Raw genomic sequence first — 22,922 nt, 5'->3', positions numbered from 1 at the left:
ATAGGCATTCCACTGTCAGATAAGTTTGAGACAAATATTTTTTTCTCTAACAGACTTATCAAAATGTTCAATATCCTCAAGTGCTTTATGATTCTTCAGGAAGGATGTTCAGTATTTCCCAAAAGGAACCCTTTATTCATTCATTCAACAAAAATTCACCAAGCCCCAATTATCTGCCAAACATTCCAAGTGCTGGGGATACAATGAACATTTTTAATATTCTGGAGGGTACTTTGTGAAACAGACAACCTGAACCTCTTGCTACTCCTCTAACTTGCACTGTGCTCCTCTATTTCTAGGTTTTTTATTATGCTGTCAGCCTAGAGGGTCCATCACTAATCTTAATTCAAACATTATCTCCTCCACAAAGCTTTTCTGATCACAAGCAAAAACTTGCTTTCCAACAAGCTGGTGGCTCCTTCTCTGTATCAGTTCTTTGTGAACAGACTATGCCTCTTAATTACCTTCAGATCTCATAATGCCCAGGACAGTGTCTTGCACGCACAGGTGTTCAAGAAATATTTGCTGAATGAATAATCACTGAAATATCTGAAGGATTATCTTGTTAAAGAACACAAACTAGGTCTCTACTGTTCTAAAGAGAACGAAGAAAGAGATGAAGTTAAAGGAAATTTTACATCAATTAGAGTTAACGACAGTCTACCTTACAGGTATCAGTGACTACAGGTGTTCTAAGAGTAGCCAAATAAGTATGTATCAAGTGCTTTAGGGGGAAATCTCGATGGCCTGAACGAGTAACTCTTAAAATTTAGGAACTACTGTATTTCTCACCGTATTAGACAAAAGAAAACTTCTTGATATGATATATTTGTATCAATACTAAAATTCTAGGGGCACCTGGGTGGCTCAGTCAGTTAAGCATCTGACTCTTGGTTTTGGCTCAAGTCATGGTCTCACAACGGTCATGGATCGAGCCCCAAGTCGACTCCCTGCTCAGTGCAGTCTGCTTCAGATTCTTTCTCCCTCTCCCTCTGTCCCTCCCGAGAGCATGCTCGAGCTCTCTTGCACTAAGAAATAAAATCTTTCAAAAAAAATTCTTAAAATTAAACTTAAACATGAAATATCCTTTCATTTACAACTATAGTGAATATATAATATGCCTGTTAATGTCATTTACAGTGCTAAGTACAGAGGATAAATAACAAAAAAACAGTCTATCCTAAGAGTCAATACAAGATTGCTCCCAAAGCAAATCTGAATACCTAGGTATTTACCTCAATAAGATAATGCTCATTAGATGAGGAAATTCTTTGAATAAATGATTTTGAATATTTTGCAGGCAGAGAAATAACTATGAAGTCATTAGCTCCTCTTAAAGCCATCTACTGACACCACTAAATACATTTAAGTTCTTCAAAAAACAAAGGTAGCCACTCTACCTTTTTAGTTAAAAACTAGAAAAACAGAAGAAATTCCAGGATACCTCCATATGCCAAGGATTATCTCTGCAGTCTCTCCCCCAAACTAAAAGCTGTCGTCTTTGCTGGCAAGCACCCTGTCTTTTACTTGTGTCCCCGGCATTTAGTACAGTGCCCAGGACACAGCAGATGGTGAATAAATGTGCAAACAAGTGAGAGAAATCAATGAGTCCAATGTCCCTGGATGAAAACAGTACCTTAAAGAAGCACTAACAAATGGTTTTTCTTATTAGAAATCTGCCAAAGGGGGCGCTTGGGTGGCTCAGTTGTTAGTCTGCCTTCAGCTCAGGTCATAATCCCACGGTCCTGGGATCGAGCCCCACATCGGGCTCTGCTCCGCAGGAAGCCTGCTTCTCCCTCTCCCACTCCCCTTGCTTATGTTCCTTCTCTCACTGTGTCTCTCTGTCAAATAAATAAAATCTTTAAAAAAAAAAGAAAGAAACCTGCCAAAGATATGGTAGTATACAAGGAGATTTTAAGTCTGGTTTTCATTATAAACTGGAGTGCTATTTTTAGGTTACTTATTGATAAGTAATTACTGTAAGTAAACCTAAGGCCTTGGTTGCTTCTAAGGAACTAAAATTAATTCCTTAATTAGCAGAGCTAAATGACCAAATTGTAGGGCGCCTGGGTGGCTCAGCTGGTTAAGCGACTGCCTTCGGCTCAGGTCATGATCCTGGAGTCCCTGGATCGAGTCACGCATCGGGCTCCCTGCTCGGCGGGGAGTCTGCTTCTCCCTCTCCCACTCCCCGTTTGTGTTCCCTCTCTCGCTGTGTCTTTCTCTGTCAAATTAATAAAAATCTTAAAAAAAAAAAAAATGACCAAATTGTAATGCAAAGAAAAATCCAAAACACTTATTACACCCACAACTTGACCGATAGACTATAATGAAATAATTATCAAACTGATTTATTAACATAACTGCCTAAAAAGCAAAATACTTTTGATAGCACCAAGTGTTTTTTTTTTTAAAGATTTTATTTACTTATTTGTGAGAGAGAGAGAGAGTGCGCAAGTGAGCACAAGGAGGGGGAGTGGCAGCAGAGGGAGAAGTTGGCTCCCCACTGAGCAAGAAGCCCGATGCAGGACTCCATCCCAGTACCCTGGGATCATGACCTGAGCCGAAGGCAGACACTTAACCAACTGAGCCATCCAGGTGCCCCAACACCAAGTGTTTAAACTGCTCTTCAAAAGTGCTATGATTTTTTAAAATTCTCTAAATTCTCATTCTAAATTCTCACATATGTTTAATTCTGATTATAAAAAACGGTATAGGCTCATTGTAGAGAACTCAAAAAATATAAACCAGTTCAAAGGAGAAAATAAAGACTACCCATTGCGATGCTTTCTTTCAGTCTTTTTTTTTTTTTTGAAAGATTTTATTTATTCATTTGAGACTCAGAGATAGAAAGAGAGCATGAGCAGGGGGAGAGGAAGAGGGAAAAGCAGGCTCCCCGTTGAGCCAGGAGCCCAATGTGGGGCTCAATCCCAGGACCCCGGGATCGTGACCTGAGCCGAAGGCAGACGCTTAACGACTGAGCCACCCAGGTGACCCTCACAGTCTTTTTTCCTGTGCAGTTATAACTTCTTTATATACTATCACTCTTCCTACCCACTGGGCAAGAGACAATAGACTCACACTATGACAGTAACCCTAGCTCCCTTAGTAGATTCATGGTCCAGGTACATTTTCTTAACGTCTACATGTTATAGATGTGTACTTCCATAAGATAAGGCCAAATCTGCTATTTTCTCATTCTTAAAAGTATCCCTCCTGATTCTGTCTCCTCCTTGCTTCCAGAATTCTACAAAGACAAAAAAAGCAAACTCAAGTAAAAATACATCCAATGACTGGAAATGGACCCAAATTTAACAAGGGAAGAAGCTGTTCTCAATAGGTTTATGTCCCTTAGTCTGGTATTATCACAAGTTCTGCTGCAAGTAGCCCAGGTCCTTTGGGGTCCATAACCTTTCATTTCTACCTCAAAAATCCAAAGTATGTTCTTCACAAAAACGTTGTCAGTTTTCTATAAAGAGTACAAGACCAGAAACAGAATGCACAATCTTGGTTCCTGTCTCTGCTCTATTGAACAACTTGAGTAACACTAAGTCTTAGCTTGTATCTCATTTCTTCCATTTTCTCCATTTGTCAGTAAGCATATTACTTGCCCTACCTCTATTACTGGGCTGTTGGGAGGTTCCAAAATCCAACAGATCAGAGAAAATGCTTTTCAAAAAGTATTATTCCAATTATAAGATGGGTATTTTTCCAAAACACACATCCCCTATAATAAATATAATAAACAATATAAAACATGACTTCCGCAACCACATATGCAAAATGCCTTTTCTGATGGTGATTACTATGTATATACCTGGTGGGACAATACCATCAAGACCTCCTTACACAGGATAGACAGGTAAAGCATGTTATAGATATGCAGACCCAACCACACCAGCAGAAACTGATGCCATGTATTATTCTCTTGCTATGACAGTCAACCTGCTCCTGACGACAGCATATTTGACTGTTGTGTCAATATTTCCCAAAGTTCTACAGCCAAGCCACAGAAACTTTAGTCATTTTTTAACAATTTAATAAGCACCCACGTACCAACCAACCAAAATCTAGGATCTTAACGATAACTTATTTTTAACATATTGCACTCCCCTCTCAGTCCCATCTCTCTGTAAGCAAACAATCTGAAATTATTAGCGAGTTCTAACAGTCTGCGCCCCTCATCCATTCCCCTCACAAATCTGTGTCAACATACAGTAAGGGCAGGTCTCTAAGAAAAGTTCCAATCCCAACTTCTGAGATCTCTGATAAGGTAACATCAACACTATATCAATCAGATCAATCTTATTTCCTTGATATCACTATATCACTGGGCAGGATGCTGTCCAATAGGTGAATTCAGTTACAGCTTTTAGCTATGTACTCCAGAAAAAAAGTTTAGCTGAAAGTTTACTGGGTAGTCTCCTTCAAATATAGGATCATCCTGGAATAACGGATCAACTTTTCAGTGACCCTCTCCCATATGTGACCTAACTCTTCACGACCCTCTCTACATGTGAAGATAATGAAAAAATAGCCAATACTATGCTACAGTTTTAATGTTTCTGTCCCCCCTAAAATCCACATGTTGAAATCCTAATCCCCAAAAATGATGGTATTTCAAAATGGTCTTTGGGAGGTGCTTAGATCATGAGGGTAGAGCCTTCATGAATGGGATTAGTGTCCCATAAAAGAGGCTCCAGAAGGATCCCTTGCACCTTCTATATGTGCCAGCCCTGAACCAGGAAGGGGCCCTTCACCAAAAGGCAACAATGCTAGTGCCTTGATCTTAGACTTTCCAGCCTCCAGAATTGTTAGCAATAAATTTCTGTTACTTATAAGCTACCCATCTGTGGTATTTTATTATAGCAGCCCAACTGGACTAAGACAGCCAACATGTAAAGTTTATACTCTCTCCAAAAACTCCCACACAAGGATTTTCCCCACCCCTAAACTATTAGCATTCAACTCAGAAGAGAGTCCTCTAAGATTAGTTCCAACAACAGTTCCTCTTATTGCATTCCATAAGCGTGAGTCCATTACAGACTACTTCACCCATTGATGATGGGAAAGAAGTCAGACAGGGCAGTGTCAATGTAGGTCTGATTATACCAAAACAAAATCACTTCAGATTTATGCTAAAATCTTAAAGCAACCAGAGTGGTTTGGTAACTATTAGAATCTATGCTTATTAAATGTGTCAAAGTAAGAGTTCTTACTGAATATGGTCCTAATTAAATCATATTCTTATTTATCCTATTTTATCTTGTTACAGTACAAAAGTTTGACATCATATATGAGTCTCATTTGCTTTGTTTCAGTTACTTTGTCTCAATTCTATAAGTAATAACCATTTTGAAAGACATCACATTCTCAAGTTATCAGTTGACATGTCAAGTAGAATAGAAGCTGAAGGTACCTAACCACAAAAGGTTACTTAAAATAAGTAGAATACCATTGTTATAAATATAAATACAACATCTGGTTCCATATAACAAAGCTATTTCCATATCCCAACAGATGGCCCACAGTAATAATGCTTTGCTGATCTGGTTATAACAAATTCTATTAAATCCAAAATCCTGTATAGCAGATGCCTTTTCCAATTTCAGTATAAGTCAATCTCTTTAACCAAAACACTGTGCTTTGGTTCTTGTTATTTGTGCACTAAAATCCAATTATGCCAATTAAGATGATCAAATTTTTTTGACAGTTATAAAATGCCACTGTGATGTTTTCTGAGTTTTCAAGTGAAGGAGGGTAGAGTACTTTATCTAGGACTGAAATACTAACTGTTGAAAATGGAAAACAAAAATTTAGTTATAGGATGGCTAAGGAGAGGTAAAAGTGAGTTTTGGCTGTCTCAAGCCAAGGTTCCTGAACAGCAGCAATGTGGAAAGCTAGGTGACTAACAAAGCCAACAGTGAAGAGCACTGAAAATAATGCAATTTCTGAGTTGAAAGGCTATTAGGAAGGACAAACAAAAAGTGTACCTGAAAGCATAAACATCTCTGTACACTGCGGTATCGGGTTCACAGTTTTAAAAAATGTGGACACAATGTCAATTGTAATTTTGCTGTTTGCTTCCCCAACACACTCAAAATCCAATCTTCATATTCTCATCATGCCCTTACTTGAAATATTACCCTCTATTAACTCATAACACAGTAAGCAGTACAATGTAGTGATTAACAGCCACTGAGTTCTGAAAATAGACTGCAGGCGTTCAAATCCTGCCTCTTTCCATCCTTAGCCATACAACCTCAGGCAAGCTACTTAATCTCTCTGTGCCTGTAAAATTGATAAAAATAAAATCTACCTTTTAGAGTTGTTATGAGAATTATATGAATAAAAAATGTAAAGTACTCAGAATACTTTTGGACCCATAGTAAGGCTTCAGAAAATGCCACTATCATCACCACATAAATACCCACTGATGTTCTGAAGAAAAGGCAGGAATATGAAATGACTTACCTAAATCACACAGCAAACAAGTGACAGAATCCGTTTAAAACACACACACACACACTTCATTTTAAGTCCTGAAGATTAAACATTAAAAATTACTGATTCACTAAGGAAATTTCCCAGCCCCTCCTTCACATAGGAATCCTTTAACTTAGAACAGCAGCACAGAGTAGTAGAAATAGCAATGAACATGGACCAAGAAGATCCAAAGCTCCATTACTGATTTAGATACACAATCTTGGGCAAGTCACTTAATCTAAACTTCAAATTGCTCATCTTAAAAAATACTTTGCCCACATCACAGGGCTGTTGTGAAATGAAATGATGTATGAGAAAATTTATGTAAACCATAAACACTACATGAGTGATCAGGGGCCATGTCTTACTCATTTTTATATCCCCAATGCCTAGAGGAATGCACAGCAGAGGTTACACTCTAAAAGAAAAGCCATAGGAAGAGTGAAATTGGCAGGGTGAGGATTAAGATGAAGAAAGGGAAAGGTTTTTACAAGAATAAGAAACCCAAATGTCCAACTCATGAATGGATAAACAAAAGGTAGTATAGCCATAGAATGGAACATTCGTCAGCAATAAAAAGGAATGAGATACTGATAACAAACATCAAGATGGATAACCCATTCGAAATAGTATGCTAAGTGAAAGAACCCAGACACTAAAGACTATATGTTGCATGATTCCACCTACATGAAATGTACAGAACAGGGTACAGACTCTCTTTCTGGGGATGATGAAATGACTGAAGATGATTGTGGTAATGGGTGCACGACTTAATATACTAAAAACTGCTGAACTATATACTTTAAATAAGTGAACTATATAGTATGTGAATTATACCTCAAAAAAACTTTAAAAAAAGAGTAAGAAAAAAGTTTGTGAGAACAGTTAAAGTATAAAATCACTAGCTTTAGAATACATTTGTTTCTTTCTTAAAGAAAGAAAGAGAGTTTCCTGATATTTGAGTATCTCTGACATGTAGACAAGAAAGAATGAGATTGGTGGAAGAATTAGGAGAAAATACTTAAAATTACCACAACAGGGGTGCCTGGGTGGTGCATCTGCGTTAAGAGTCCGACTCTTGGTTTCGGCTCAGGTCGTGATCTCAGGTTGGGAGATGGAGCCCTGCATCAGTCTCCCCGCTGAGCGCAGAGTCTGCTTGAGACTCTCTCTCCCTCTCCCTACCCCCTAAAATAAATAAATAAATCTTTTTAAAAAAAATTACCAAACCAGACCATAATGTCTCTACAAATCCTTCTGTGGAAAACAAATCTGACATATATTCTTATCCTTCCTTTCAAAATTCTAAGGTTAAAAATTACTTCCCATCCTAGTTCAATAGTCTTTTCATCATGATGATTGTTTCTGAACTCCCAGACTACCTCTGATACTATCAGCCACAGTACCTCTCCTATCTTTGGCTTCTATAGCAATGATGTACTTCCTGGTTCTTCTCAGAATGTTTACCTGTTAATCTATAAGGTCACCCAAAATTCCAAACCTTGAAGCTCTTTCACCATCATACTACTAACTTCCCATCACTCATCTACTCACCTGTTTTTTACTACCATCTACACAGCCCTCTGGTCAGTGAACAATCTACATTTTCATCTCTATTAATCCTATAACAATGTACTACAGATACTTCAGATACTTCAAATCTTACTCTAGTCAATACTTCATTGTCTTCACTAAGGCTGGGAAGCAGCAGTGGCTCAACCAAAATAATTCCTATGCTATTTCTATGTGGCTTTGCAATGTGGGGTACATTTTTTTCTTCTGAATAGATCTGTTTTTCTAATTGTTTGGCTTAAACTAGTCTTCATTTCCAGAGTCAAACCAGCAAGGAGAAAAGGCCGTCAGGACTGGCAGGAAACTAGTCTGCTACTGAAAAACTGACTGTACCCCATCTAATGTTGCCCATAACCAATCTTAGCTCATTTTCCTTCACAGTGATACTTTCCTAATTTCCTATTATCAGTCATCCTCCCAGGACTCCAGGCTTTTATCTTTTAATGCTTTTTTTGTTTCTTGCCTTTGTCCACAATCATCACTAAGTTCAAATTAATTTTTACTCACACATTCATCTTATTATATATCCTATGCTTCTTCCTTAGGACAGTGTAACTTAATGATTAAATGCAAAAGCTCAAAGATGAGACTGCCTGGCTTCAAATCCTGGCTCTGCAGCTTACTCTCTACGGGATTTGGGGCAAGCTATCTAACCTCTCTGTAACTCAGTTTTTTCATAGGAATAGTTAAGACCTTTGAGAAGATTTTGAGATAAATACATGTAAAGAGTTTAGAACAATGGCATACAGGAAACACTCAATAAATGTAGTTATTATTTTATTCCCATAATCATTACCTTATATCAGACTCTCACCTTATTCCTAAAATTCTCCAAGACCATCCTAGTCAGTCTCCTCACTCCAGAACACTCAGTTAATACAGAACCTTCCTCAGGGACAATAGGCATTATCTTATTCCCAGTCTTTAGAACCCAGTATGGTACCCCATCAAACTAAACCTTACATCCTTGACAGGTCCTCCAACACCTACTCACCAATCCTGAACTCATATATTACCATTACCAATACAGATTCTCTATACAGGTCAACCTACTTGCTATCTTTTTTTTTTTTTTTTTAAGATTTTTGTCAGAGAGAGCGAGCTCGAGAGTACAAGCAGGGGGAACAGAAGGCAGAGGGAAAAGCAGGCTCCCTGCTGAGCAAGGAGCCCGATGATGCAGGACTCGATCCCAGGACTCTGGGATCATGACCTGAGCAGAAGGCAGACACTTAACTGACTGAGCCACCCAGGCATCCCTTGCTATATCTTTTTATACACTGTCACTTTTTTTTTTTTTTTAAGATTTTATTTTTTAGAGAGCGAGCGAGAGAGAAAAAGCATGAGAGGGGCAAGGGTCAGAGGGAGAAGCAGGCTCCCCGCTGAGCCGGGAGCCCGACGTGGGACTCGATCCCAGGACCCTGGGATCATGACCTGAGCCGAAGGCAGACGCCTAACCATCTGAGCCACCCAGGCGCCCTATACACTGTCACTTCTTTACCTCTGTAAATACTCCTTCACTCTCCTGGAATACAGCTCCTCCCTTTTGAAAATTCCTGTCTTTTGCAAATCTCACTTATACCTTTGAAGTTGGCTGCATTGTTATCCCAACCAGGAGTCTGATGTTACTTGGTAATTTATGAATATGTATGTTACATGTTGTTTCCCCAAAGTTGAAACATTTATAGAGACCACATATTTTATTCCTTATCTCTTCATACAGACTACTTCACACACAGCACAGTATTTTGCAGAAGTATACAAATGCTGACTTACTAAATAATAATCAGAATCAGAATAAGAAAAAGTCTCTATTTTCTACTGCCCCACCCATACTTAGCATGATAAAAGCAGACAGAATCTGTATTTAAATATCTTTATTTTGCATAGAAAAATATACTAACAATTGTACCACAAAAAAGGAATACACACACACGCACAAAGAGAACACACAATGCAAAAAACAAATCAAGAAAATGTGAGCATGCTAGCCAACTTGGAATCTAAAAAGTGACTTCAAAATATTAAGATTTTTTTATTTCACCCAAACTAATGAACCAAAAAGAGCCAAAACAAACATGTCCTGAACCCATCCAACAAATACCTCATAAAAGCATGAAAAGTCCCCAGTATAACAAAAACCAATACCAAGATTCACCTCACCTCCAAAAGACACAAAAAGAAAACAAAAATCCTCAGGTTTATAATAAAAACAAACAAAAAACTTAAAAACTTCAACCACATCCATATATGCCACCCAAACAGAAAAATGAAGGGAGTTACTGCTTTATAATAAATATTTGCTATGGTCTAGGAGGAATAAGGCTTCTCTCACTGCTACTGTAGCCTGCTCCCTGTTAAGGGAGCAATCTGTGGTCACACAAGAGGGAAACACAGGAAACTGGAAACCTTAAACTGGAACGGACATTAAGGAAAGAAACTACCCAAAACCCGTTTCAAAACCAGTTTCAAAAAACAGAGTAGCGTAAAGATACTCAACAGAAAAAGAGCAAAAGTGAAATAAAAGAGCTCCCACGAAATATGTGTCTCAGTGAAACTATCTAGTACCGCGTTCCAAGTAAAGAGCCATGCATGTAATACTTTCATAACATGCACTCGTTTCACTGGGAAGCAAAATAGACGAAAAAAATAAACGTCAGGAAAAGACAAAAAAGATGCCCACCAAACGCCAACTGCCGGGCCAGCCCAACTCAGCTCATTCAGGAATCCAACTAGAAGCAACAGAGACGTGAACCACACAATACAGAAAAGAACCTTTGCCAACCAAACACGCAAAAAGTAGAACGGAGAAGTGAAAACTACACACCTCAGTGCATCAGCAGCAAGAGCACACTCTTTTGGATTAAGCAATAGAGAAAAGAACGATAACAGCTAAAAGCAGAGGAGGAAAGAGGTCTATGAAACTAAGCCCTGCCATGTCCCCTGCTGGTCTCATTTTCAGGGAGTACAACTCTTGCTTCTCCAGCTAACCAACAGTCGGCCTCAGCAAAGCAAACTGACCCTAACACCTTCCACGCCACGGGCGGAAATCAGAGAGGAAAAACCACCGCGTAAACCTCCCTCTTCACCAGCTGCAAAAAATGGAGGGGGGAGGGGGGAGACACCCTACCACGTGGGCAGGATGCAACACACACAGGACAGCAACACGTCCGCATGGAACGGCTGCCTCTGCCCCAATGCCGGCAGAGGACACGGCGTCAGGATGGGTGGGAACGGAGGCCCCTCTCACGGGCCTCACCCCGAAGGGCACCCCCGAGGCTCGAGGTACTGCCCGCCTCGCCGGCCGAAAAACACCCCCCAAGCTTGAGGGGAAGAAGCTGCATCGTGCTGAGGTAGGGGGCCAGCCCAAGCCAAGGGGCAGGTCATTGAGAGGAGAAGACGGCCGCTGTCCTCGGACTTGGCGCCCCTGGGAACCCCGTCTGGCTCCCCGAGCCCCGCCTGGGGGAGGGGCGGGAGGCGCGGAGAGGCGGGAGGCGCGGAGTCGCCGCTTCCCGGCTGAGGGGCAGCAGCAGCTGAGGAGAAGCGCCGCGGGGGAGGGAGGTACCCAGCCCTCGCCGCCCGCCAGGCCCCAGCCCGGACCCGGGCCCCCTGCCCCGCCCGCCGCCCGCCCGCAGCGCGGCGCGGCCGAGAAGGGAGAGGACGTCTCGCGGAGGGCAGCCCCTGCCTCCGTCCCGGGAGATGCCCCAGCCCCGCCTCCTCGCCCGCCGCCTCGGCCCCGCCACCCCGGCGGCGGGCACTCACCTCAGGCTGCGCAGGCCGGGACGGCTCGGCCGAGCCCCCGGCCGCTGCGTGCGTCTCCGCCTCCCGGGAAAGGTCCCAACGGCGCCTGGTGCGAGCGGCCGAGGCCCCGAGCAGCGCCGAGAGCGGCGGCGGCAGCGGGAGCAGCCAACATCCGGGGCCGCGCACCCGGAACTACTTCCCGACCCGCTCCTCTCCCGCCCCCGCCGTCGCCCCCGCCTCCCGCGACGTCGCTGCGCCACCGGCACGGCGTCGGCGGCGTCCCCTCCCTGCCGCGGGCACGGCCGTGGCGACGCGCGCGGGATCCCTCCGCTGGGACAAGTAGTGCCCTGGGACGCCGGGATATCTACCTTAACGCAGCCAGTATTTTGGAGTTCCGAACGATTTGGGGTCCCTGCGCTTCAGAGTGGCGGCTAGGAAGTGGGGCGGCGAGGACGGTCCCGTAGTTGAGGACAGCAGGGACCCTCGGCCTTGGACCCTGCTCACGAATTCCTCAGGCCCCATGCCCGGGAGGGATGGCGCTTCGTGACCTTGCCCCCCACCTGGACCCCGCCACCTCGTGGTAGCGACAGGCACCCCAGCCTCTCCGGGGAAACCAGACCCCTTTTCCAACTTTGCACAGCGCGGGTTCTACAGGCCCCAAATAAGAGCACCTTAGACCTTCAGGACACCCTTTTAGAACTTTACAAGTCCCAGGTTCTAGACCCATCTGCCGAGGCCGTTTCCGTCCTAGCCTTAGTTTCCTTCTTAAAACAGAGCAGCTGGCACTCTAAAGGCCCTTCTGATTCTAAAAGACTTGTTCAGGTTATGGTCCTTGCTATCAACAGGTGGAACCTTTAGAAGGGTAGTTCGGAATACTTGTGAACTTTGGAATTTCCTTCTACGTCAATCTTCACTGATTCTCTAAACTACTAGCACTGCTAATCTGACCTGTAATTTCATACTTAATTACATTCAGACCTCTAATTTGCTATTGCTTCATTGGGTTAGTCACATATATATAAGCAAGCACCAAGGATGCTTTTGAACTCATAGTAGGTGTTCAGTATTTGGATACTCAGATATCTGTTGGGTGAATACTAGGTTGATTGGATGAAAGAAAAAGGAGAGGCCTGAGTGAATTGGCCTTGGGAACCGTTTTTGACATGGTCTTGTAGGGATCAGATAAAGACCTCAGGTAGTTAAAGAGCTGAGTACCCAGTTCCTTCAGCAAACATTGAACACCTGCCATTTGCCAAGCATTTATTCCTTCTCTATTTAAGACTCTAGCAAGATTCTAGGGGCCCCTGGGTCGTTCAGTCGGCTAAGCCTCTGCCTTGGCCTCAAGTCATGTGACCTTGGGTCCTGGGATCAAGCCCCACCCACATCTGGCTCCCTGCTCAGCAAAGAGGCTGCTTCTCCTTTTCCCTCTGCCTCTCCCCCCACTCTTGCGCAGGCGCATGCTCTCTCTCTTTCTCTTAAATGAATAAATAAAATCTTAAAAAAAGAAAAAGACTGTAGCAAGATTCTGAAAATAAAAATATTCATTCACGCATTTGTCCAACAAATATTTTCCAATTACTACTAAGTTTGTCACACACTATTTTAGTGCTTAGGATGTATCAGCAAATGGTAGAGGAGAAAACATATCCTTCCCTTTTGGAGCTTTCATCTATTATGGGGAGAAAGGCGATTAACATAACAAGAAAATTATTTGGTGTGTTAAAAGGTATTTAGCATTATGGGGGAAAATAGACGGTTAAGAGGTAAGAAGAAAACTGGAGGAGGGTGGGGCTTGGGATTTTTTTTTTAAACAACAGCGGTTTATTTATCAATAATGGGTTTATTTGTTCAACAAATACTTCAGCCAAACCATGTGTTAGGTGCTGGGGCTTCCGTGGAGAATAAGCCAAAGCTCTGACCTGGTGGACTCCCCAGCTATAGTGGAGACCACATGCCAAGTGCTTTCCCGTGTCCTCTCATGCAATGCTTTTCGCAAGTCTGTGAGAAAGGACTCCTCTGTTCATGTTTGCAGCTAATGAAATTAAGGCTCAGGAGAGAAAAACCAGCCAGGATTCAAACCTGAGGTCTTCAGAGTCCAACTCCCTTTCTAGCTTCACCTCAGCTGAGATCTCATATTTTTCTGTTTCATTATACCTCACCTCTTTCATCATGGAAACTCATGCATTAATCTAGGCGAATGGCCTTAGGCCGGTATTGGGGCAAAAGGGAGGGAGAAAAGGAAAATATTTAGAGGAGAGGGAGGACTTATCAAAACATCTAGACCTGTAAAGCAAAGTAATAGGGGTAGCAAAGAGGATTTAGCGGAAGAGAAATGAAGATAGATTCATAATATTCCAGTTCTGGTTTTACAGGATGGGCTTTTAAACAGCCATGAGGGAGAGCCCAATTCAAGATGACTTTAATGAGAAACTTGAAAGAGGTGAGGGAATGAGCCATGCCATTGTCTGGGAGTGTCCCAGGCAGAAGGAATAGCTAGTAGAAAGGCCTGGAGGCGAAAGCATTCCTGGAAGTGTTAGAAACAGTGAGGAATCCAGGACAGCAGAGCAGGGTGAGCAACTGAGACAGGAATGGGCTGATAAGGTCAGTGGGGTCTTGTGGGCCATTGTAAGGATCTTGACTAAAATAAAACCACCGCAGGGCTCTGAACAGAGAAGCAATAGGGCAGTTCATGCTTTCAAACGATCACTCTAGCTGCCGTGCTAGGAGTAGAGTGAGCAGTGAGCCGACAACATTGGAAGTCAGAGGCTCCACTATCCTGGTTCAAGATGAGGACTTGGACCAGACCAATAGAATGAGTAGGAAAAATAGGAAACAGTCTCTATACTTTAAGAACTCACAGTATAGTGGGAAGCACACAGATTAGACAATCACAATACACTGTGATAAGGGAAAGAGAATCCTGAAGAAGGGGCTACCATTGCCAGCTTCCCTGAGAGAGGGTAGAAGACCCATCTTCTACCAAGTTGCCAAGGGAATTGGATGTCTCTAGTTCTTTTTTGGGCCGTTGGGTGAATCCTTGATAACATGGCTAAAATTTGTCTTCTTCCCAGCCCTTCAGGTCCCAAAACCCACCATCATCTGGGGGCCATAGGCAGAAAGGTTCTAAAGAACAGTCTGGGTCATGCAATTAAGAATATGGGGAAAGCTGAGATTATCCCTATTTGTCAGAGGAAGAAACTGTGGCCCATAGTCACCAGGTTTTAACCTGAGACTAGGATCGAGGTCATCAGAGTCCCAAACCAGAAGTCTCTCTGAGCCGCTTGAGCAGGGTCAGCCAGATAATGGGGTAAAGGAATAGAAAGACTTGTATCTGGACAGCTGCCAGAATGGGGTTGGGGGCTTGCGGATCAGCAGTCTTTGAGAAGGAAAGAAACACAAGTCCCAGAATGTCAAAGATGGAGGAGCACCCCTCCGCACCCCTCCCCACCCTCCCCCCCCAATTTTTTTTTTTTAAAGATTTTATTTATTTATTTGAGAGAGAGAATGAGAGAGAGAAAGCACATGAGAGGGGGGAGGGTCAGAGGGAGAAGCAGACTCCCTGACAAGCAGGGAGCCTGATGCGGGACTCGATCCAGGGACTCCAAGATCATGACCTGAGCCGAAGGCAGTCGCTTAACCAATTGAGCCACCCAGGCGCCCCCCCAAAAAATTTTAATGGCCATAGCCAGCAGGGTGCTATGGGGGGATTCTGGGACCTGGTAGGACCAGGGAGGAAAAGCTTAAAACTCAGACTGGGAAGGCAGACCTGGGTTCAATCTCGTGTTCCATAGCTTTCTGTGTGTCTATGTCAAGCGATTAACTTTCACTTAGTCTCTGTTTTCTTGCCTATTAAATGGAAACAAGAATCATAACTACCTAGCAAAAGAGACCATACCATGCATATGCTGCCATAAAATAAAGACACCCCCACCCCACCCCCCGCCGGGGCGCCTGGGTGGCACAGTCGGTTGAGCGTCTGACTTGATTTCGGCTCAGGTTGTGATCTTAGCTAAGGCCATGAGATCAAGCCCAGCGCCCAGCTGTGTGCTGAGTGCAGAGTCTGCTTGGGTTTCTCTTTCTCCCTCTCCCTCTGCCCCTTCCCCCCACCCTCTCAAATTAATAAATAAATCTTTAAAAATATATTTTAAAAATAATGATTAAAAAATAAATAGAAATAAAAGCCCCAAAATGCATTATTATGTACGAGGTTGAGTGTTGGCACAGAAGAAAGTAGTTCACACAGTCCTGGGAGGGGTGGGCTGGCCGGCAGGGTGGGGGAGCAGGAGGGTCCTCAAAGAGGAGATCAACTCAAGGGACAGAGCCTTAAGAGAAATAGATTGCTCACAGCAATGAGATAGAGGTTTTATTGTTTTGTGTTGTTTGTAATCTTTTCCCAGCCTCATGTGGATTATAAATTCCCCGAAAGAAACACAGCCCTGAGCTGGGCTGCAATTGCCCTACAAAAACCTCGATTCAGCTGCATGGGCGGTTCATCAACAGCGGGATGTTCAACACTTCGCATGACCCCCAGCCACTTACACAAATGAGGCTTTACCTGATCCTTTTCTCTCTCTTCGTGTATTGTAAGAGGAAAGCAGAAAATAAGAAATGAATTTAAAATGAGCCAAGACCTACAAGAGGAAGAGAGAAAAACATGAGCGAGTCCCTCCTATTATTCCCAGCCCTAGAGGATCCTTCCCGATTCCCTGGATATCTTTAAATAATACTTTATATTTTGTGTATTGGATGAACAACAACAACAAAGCCTATATACAAAGGCCACTGGGAAGCTCTCAGCACCACAAATGCTATTTAAAGACAACACTTGGGAGTTGGGTGTTGGTCACTGTGCATCCTTAACTAGCCTTCACTAATCATTTATTGAGACCCTACTCTGTACCATGCATTGGGCTGAATACTAGGGAGTCAAAAGGGAATAAATAAATTCTCTATTTTCAATGTGCTCCTAGGCTTCTGGAGAAGCAGACATGTAAACAATCCCAGTGCAATTTGGTAGAGATTTGTACTTGTGCCATGGAAACAGAAAAAACAAGGCTTAACTCGGATTAGATGGGGATGGGGGCACCAAAAAAAACTGGACCTTTAATGGTAAGGTTAAGACTAAGTCTGAATAAATGAGTAGGCATTTGCCGTGTAGAGACAGAAGCAAGGCTGGAGTAGAGGAAGAAAATCTGGGGTAGCAGAGGATAGCTTATATAAAGTCAGAGGTTGGATGAATATGAGAAAAATAGAAACCATGGAAATTACAGTCGTGTAGGTGGTCATTAAACACAAGTAACTGATGGAAATAACTAACTCATAAAACGAGACCATATCACTCTATATAAACCATCCATAAAGTGAGTTCCTGCCCTCTAAGAACTTGGTATTAACTTCAGATTATTATATCAGTACGGCAGAAGAAAGGAGTAGTTAAGAATCTTTCTCCCCAGCAGAAGGTAGTAGCCTAAACTTTTTCCAAGTTCTAGCCATGCATTTGCTCAAGTGCACTCATACCATCTACCTTCCCCACTACCTCCCCCCCCCCATCCATCTTCCTGGTAACCACCTGGCTCAAACCTTGGCTTGCCTCCACTCAGAATCAGCCAAGCTAATTAAAAGCATAAAGAAAGACACAAGGGCATCAGGACAGCTGAACAAATATTAACAAATACATAGATTAAATAAAGTATTTACATTACGTGTAAGCAATGGTGTAGAAGAAATTTGGATGGCACTAGGAAGAGTGAGTCAGGAGATATTCAAATAAAGTAGGTTTAGAGGAAATCTCTCTTCCAGTTAGCAAGTTGTATCTTTTGGAATGACTGAATGAGAAACCTGGTTAGCAGGAAAAGAAAGCCAAGGTTTGCAGCTCATAGGAGCCTGAAACTCTGGGTACAAACATGGTAGTTAAAAAATAATTGTTTGATTTCAAGTTGTGAAGTATTGACCTAGTTCATGCCTAATGAGCTGAATAAGAACAATCAAGAAACCCTAGCATGGTGAGAGAGTGGCTAATAATTATTGAGTGTTCCTTGTGTGATTGGGAACATGATAGCCCCTTTCATACTTTTTAATTTAATCCTTAGAGTAAAACTATGAGGTAGTCATCCCCATTTTATTTATTTGTTTTTCTAAAGATTTTATTCTTTTAAGTAATCCCTACAACCAACATGGGGCTCAAACTCACAACCCCAAGATCAAGCGTCACATGCTCTACCTACTGAGCCAGCCAGATACCCCAGTCATGCCCATTTTAAAGAAGAAGAAATAGAGGCTCAGTAGTGACAGTGGTAGTCAGGATTTGAACCCAGAACTGGCTGGCTCTAGGCTCATCTTCGAAGACCCTCTAAACCATCAGTTCACATAGATACGAGAATTGTAAACTTCTGGGTGCTAGCCACTGCAAGAGAGTGTATTTACATCCAAGTACTACTTTAGGAAAGCTTTCAAACCTTGTTAGAGGGGCGCCTGCATGGCTCACTCAGTTAAGTGTCTGCCTTCAGCTCAGGTCATGATCCCGGGGTCCTGGGATTGAGTACCACATCAGGCTCCCTGCTCAGTGGGGAGTCTGCTTCTCCCTCTGCCCCTCCACCTCCCCCTGCACATGCTCTCTCTCTCAAATAAATAAATAAAATCTTTAAAATTAAAAACCTTGTTAGAGACAGTTGGGGTTGGGACCTACACACAAAGTCCCAAAGAATTCTCTTCATTTTTTCTATGGACACACAGTCCAAATAGTTTTTGCTGCAGGAGGGGGGAGGTAGCTGAAAATCTGTTTGTTTTGCAACCAAAAAAAAATAAAAAATAAAAAAAGATCAAGAGACCATTTATGGACCATTTTATTGTTCCCAAACCCTTACTGTGCCTTTCATGGGTAAATCCGGGATGGATTGTGCTTCCCTCACTCCTTTGACAGCAGGCTTGATTATGTGACTTGCATTAGCCAATGAAATGTGTGAGTGGCTGAAGGAGCCACTTTCAGATGGAAGCTTTAAGAGTCAGTGTGCTTCACTATGTTTTCCTTTCCTGCTGCCGCGATGACCAGCAGCATTCCAGACAGAAGCTAATGGAGCTGCCTGATCCCAGAGTGAAGACAACATGCAGCAAAGCTACAGCTGACCTGGGAAGGACACAAAGCGTAAGTGAGAAAAACAACTTTTGCTTATTGAGTCATTGAAATTTGGGAGTTACTACCACAGTGTAACAGAGCCTATCCTGACTAATGCAGACTCCTGCTGAATTTTTTCCCTTTGGTGATCCAAATTTCTGGTGTCATCCCCAAGTATAAAAGGTTGTTTGGGAAGGATGAGAAAATATAGGAAATGGGGCGCCTGGGTGGCACATTTGGTTAAGCATCCACCTTCGGCTCAGTCATGATCCCAGGGTCCTGGGATCGAGCCCCGCATCGGGCTCCCTGCTCAGTGTGGAGTCTGCTTCTCCCTCTCCCTCTGCCTGCCGCTCTGCCTGCTTGTGCTCTCTCTCCATCTCTCTGTCAAATAAATAAATAAATAAATAAATAAATAAATGATAGGAAATGGAATGATTGGGTATAATGTGGTACAAGGGTTTATGTTATTTTTTTTATTCTTATGTTAATCCCCATACATTACATCATTAGTTTTAGATGAAGTGTTCCATGATTCATTGTTTGTGCATAACACCCAGTGCTCCATGCAGAATGTGCCCTCCTCAATACCTACCACCAGGCTAACCCATCCTCCCACCCCCCTCCCCTAGTACAAGGGTTTAAAATAGAAGATTTTCGGAGTGCCTGGGTGGCTCAGTCAGCTAACTGTCTGACTCTTGGTTTCGGCTCAGGTCATGATCTTGCAGTGGTGTGAACAAGCCCCACATCGGGCTCTGTGCTCAGGGCAGAGTCTGCTTCAGGTTCTCTCTCCCTCCCCTCTCTTCCTCTGCCCCCCCTTCTCTAAAATAAATAAATAAAATCTTTAAAATAGAAGATTTTGTTAAAAGATTTTTATTTTTTTAGGTAATCTCGGCACCCAACATGAGGCTTGAACTCACAACCCCGAGATCAAGAGTAGTATGCTCCACTGATTGAGCCAGCCAGGTATCCCATAAAATAGAAGATTTGAAACTCAGTCTTGATCTACGGGCTTAGATAAGACTTTATAAGGATAAGATAGGTTCCATAGACTATGTCATGTCCCAGAGGAAGTTACAAAGATTAAGATATGGTCTCTGTACTTGAGACAAGGGCCATCCTCACATTCATTTTTTTTTTAACAATTTTATTTTTATACTTAAATTCAATTAATTAACATATAGTGTATTACTAGTTTCAGAGGTAGAGTTCAGTGATTCATCAGTCTTATATAATACCCAGTGCTCATTACATCATGGGTCCTGCTTAATGTCCATCACCCAGTTACAGCATCCCCCCACCTTTCTCCCCTCCAGCACCCCTCAGTTTGTTTCCTATGATTAAGAGTCTCTTATGGTTTGTCTCCCTGTCTGATTTCCTCTTGTTTTATTTTTCTTCCCTTCCCCCATAATCCTCTGTTTTGTTTCTTAAATTCCACATGAGTGAGATCATCTGATAATTGTCTTTCTCTGATTGGCTTATTTCACTTAGCGTAATGCCCTCTAGTTCCATCCATGTTGTTGCAGATGGCAAGCTTTCACTCTTTTTTGATGGCTGAGTAGTATTCCATTGTGTATATATACCACATCTTCTTTATCCATTCATCTGTTGACAGACATTTGGGCTCTTTCCATAGTTTGGCTATTCTCACGTTCATTTTTAAACCTAGCACCCTAGTAGGTGCCTGACATCCACAAAGCACTCAATATACTTTTTTTTTTAATTTTTTTATTGTCATGTTAATCCCCATACATTACATCATTAGTTTTAGATGTAGTGTTCCAAGCACTCAATATACTTTTATAAAATTTTGATTAACTAATGCTGTGGAATGATCTGGAATTATAACTCATATTTCTTAACTCTCCACAAAGGCTCTTCCTATGTTGTGTATTGCCCACTTGGGTTAAGGGATCTTGGAGGGGAAGGCTACGGTAATATTTTTTTTCCAGTTTTACTGAGAAATAACTTACATACATCACTGTATAGGTTTAAGGTGTATAGCATGATGGTTTGATTTACATATATTGTGAAATTATTACCACAATAGGTTCAGCTAACATTCATCTTCTCATACAGATATAATAAAGGAAAAAGAGAAAAGAAAAAAAGGAAAAAAATTTCCTTGTGATGAGAACTGTCAGGATTTATTCTTTTAACATCTTTCCTATATATCATACGGCAGTGTTAATTGTAGTCATGTTGTACATGATTTATCTTATAATTAAAAGTTTGTACCTTTGGGCCACCTTCCTCCAATTCCGCCGCCACCCCCCGCCTCTGTTAGCAACAAGTCTGATCTTTCTGTATGAGTTTTATTTCATTTTTAGATTCCACACGTAAGTGAGATCATACAGTATCTGTCTTTCTCCATCTGACTTATTTCACTTACCATAATGCCTTCAAGGTCCAGCCACGTTTTCCCAAAAGGTAAGATTTCCTTGTTTTTTTTTTTTTATGCCTGAATAATATTCCATTGTATGTATATATACCACAGCTTCTTTTTTGTTTTTTTCTTAAGTAAGCTCTACACCTAACGTGGGGCTTGAATCCTTGACCCTGAGATCAAGAGCCACATGCTCTATCGACTGAGCCAGCCGGGCGCCGCCTATCCCACAACTTCTCTATCCCTACATCCATCAGTGGACAGGTAGGTTGTTTCCATGTCCTGGCTGGTGTAAATAATGCTGCTATGAACATGGGGCTGCAGATATCTTTTGAATTCGTGTTTTTGTTTTCTTTGGATATATTCCCAGAAGTGTAATTGCTGGATCATATGGTAGTTCTATTTTTAATTTTTTGAGGATTCTCCATACTGTTTTCTTTTTTTCTTTTTTAAAGATTTTATTTATTTATTTGAGAGAGAGAATGAGAGAGAGAGAGAGCATGAGAAGGGGGAGGGTCAGAGGGAGAAGCAGACTCCCTGCCGAGCAGGGAGCCCGATGCGGGACTCGATCCCGGGACTCCAGGATCATGACCTGAGCCGAAGGCAGTCGCTTAACCAACTGAGCCACCCAGGCGCCCCTCCATACTGTTTTCTATAGTGGCTGTGCCAATTTACATTCCTACCAACGGTGCACAAGGGTTCCCTTTTCTCCACATCCATGCCAGCATTTATCTCTTGCCTTTTTGATGATGGCCATTCTGACCGGTGTGAAGAGATGTGTCATTGTGGTTCTAATTTGCATTTCCCAGATGACTAGTGATGTTAAGCATCTTTTCATTTACCTATTGGCCTTTCATATGTCTTCTTTGGAGAAACAGCTACTCAGGTCCTCTGCCCATTTTTTAATTGGGTTGTGGTTTTTTTGCTACTGACTTGTATGAGTTGTTTATATATTTTGGATATTATCTGCTTATCAGATAAATGGTTTGCATATTTTTTTTTCCTACTCTGGAGGTTTTCTTTTCACTTTGTTGATGGTTTCTTTTGCTGTGCAGAAGCTTCTAGTTTGATGTAGTCTCACTGGTTTATTTGTTGTTTGTGCTTTAGGTGTCATATTTATGGTAATATTATTAGCAAATTTTTATATAATACCTTACAATTTATAGGCATTCCATTTATTTGAAATGCCACAGAAATAAAAAATGTCTAGAGCATTAGCATCTGCGGGGCTGGAGTATCACAGGCATTCAGTAAAGGCACACAAACCTCCCTGAGTAAATTACAAAGAGTAGAAAACCTTGAAGAACCCAGGGGGCTTGGCAATGAGAAATCTAGCTTGAAGTGCACTGTGGATCAATTTTTTAATGGGACCAGACTAAGAGAATATGCAGGTGAAGGTCAAACTCAGACAAACAAAGGGGCAGGGCCCTGAGGCATCTCCAAAGAGAACAGAGCAGTAACTGGAAAAACTTTCCTTGGAACGTCCTCGAAGCAAGCATTGAAGAAAGTTCTGAAAATGAATTAGGACTGCCCAAATCTATGGATCAGTCCTTCAAAACCAGGAAGAGATTCAATCTGTTATTATTACTATTCACTTAAAAAGCTAAGACACTGCAAATATGATATACATCTAATTCT

At 42.1% G+C, this 22,922-nt stretch overlaps 1 protein-coding gene and 1 long non-coding RNA gene across 8 annotated transcripts in view; one reads left to right on the top strand and one right to left on the bottom strand.

The window, feature by feature from the left end:
- Window positions 1-11,992, bottom strand: part of FOXJ3 (forkhead box J3) — a 145,913-nt gene extending 133,921 nt beyond the window's left edge. For 3 of the 6 annotated variants that reach the window (XM_045897944.3, XM_045897942.2, XM_045897947.2), the window contains exon 1: window positions 11,812-11,992. The gene's annotated coding sequence lies outside the window, so the exon portion shown is untranslated. Of the gene's footprint in view, window positions 1-7,514; window positions 7,669-11,811 lie in introns of all 6 variants that reach the window. The other 3 variants (XM_054512936.2, XM_045897948.2, XM_045897943.2) reach the window with 3 other exon arrangements.
- LOC129046467 (uncharacterized) overlaps window positions 11,156-22,922 on the top strand; it is a 50,360-nt gene continuing 38,593 nt past the window's right edge. The window contains exons 1-4 of one of the 2 annotated variants that reach the window (XR_008507857.2): window positions 11,156-11,402; window positions 18,842-18,931; window positions 21,229-21,328; window positions 21,420-21,548. This is a non-coding gene — a long non-coding RNA (uncharacterized LOC129046467). The remainder of the gene's footprint in view (window positions 11,403-18,841; window positions 18,932-21,228; window positions 21,329-21,419; window positions 21,549-22,922) is intronic. The other variant, XR_010410963.1, reaches the window with a different exon arrangement.

Source organism: Mirounga angustirostris, unplaced genomic scaffold (assembly GCF_029215605.1).
Source record: "Mirounga angustirostris isolate CCGP_5_RB_7025 unplaced genomic scaffold, mMirAng1.0.hap1 SCAF_4, whole genome shotgun sequence".
Lineage (NCBI taxonomy): Eukaryota > Metazoa > Chordata > Mammalia > Carnivora > Phocidae > Mirounga > Mirounga angustirostris.
Note: the sequence above shows the minus strand (reverse complement) of the source record. Positions and strands in the feature narration are given on the sequence as shown.